Source organism: Pygoscelis adeliae, unplaced genomic scaffold (genome assembly GCF_000699105.1).
Source record: "Pygoscelis adeliae isolate BGI_AS28 unplaced genomic scaffold, ASM69910v1 Scaffold314, whole genome shotgun sequence".
NCBI lineage: Eukaryota > Metazoa > Chordata > Aves > Sphenisciformes > Spheniscidae > Pygoscelis > Pygoscelis adeliae.
Window position 1 is genome coordinate 1,467,461 of NW_008824668.1, and position 458 is coordinate 1,467,918.

A 458-nucleotide genomic window follows, 5' to 3' on the forward strand; every position below is an offset into this window, starting at 1 on the left:
GTAGCTGTGCTCTCTTCTCCTGTTTCAGCTCTCCAGTTTATTTTTGCTCTACTTCAGCTGCTTTTTGCTCACAAGATGTGCTGAGCAGACATTGCCACTCTGAGGAAGGGGAGAAAATGAAAGGTGTAGAAATTCACTGCAGTCTGCTCATTATTTGTCTTTCCCAGCATGTAGTACATGAGTTTCATGCATGCCTGTGCCAGCCTGGCTTCTGGATGTCTCCAGTGGTTATAACACAAGCCCTCACCTCTTGTCGTGTGGTTCTGGTGCTCAGACCAAGGTGGGTCAACACAAAGCAGCTGTGTTGTGGTCCTTTAGGAGCCTTCACCCGCTAAGCATCACTTGCAACCTTCCCCTGGGGCACTGCACATGAATTTTGTCCTTGGAAAGTACCACCTCGCACCAGGTCCTCTGTGCCAACCCCAAACACTCGAGACCCACCACTGGGAAGCTTCAGT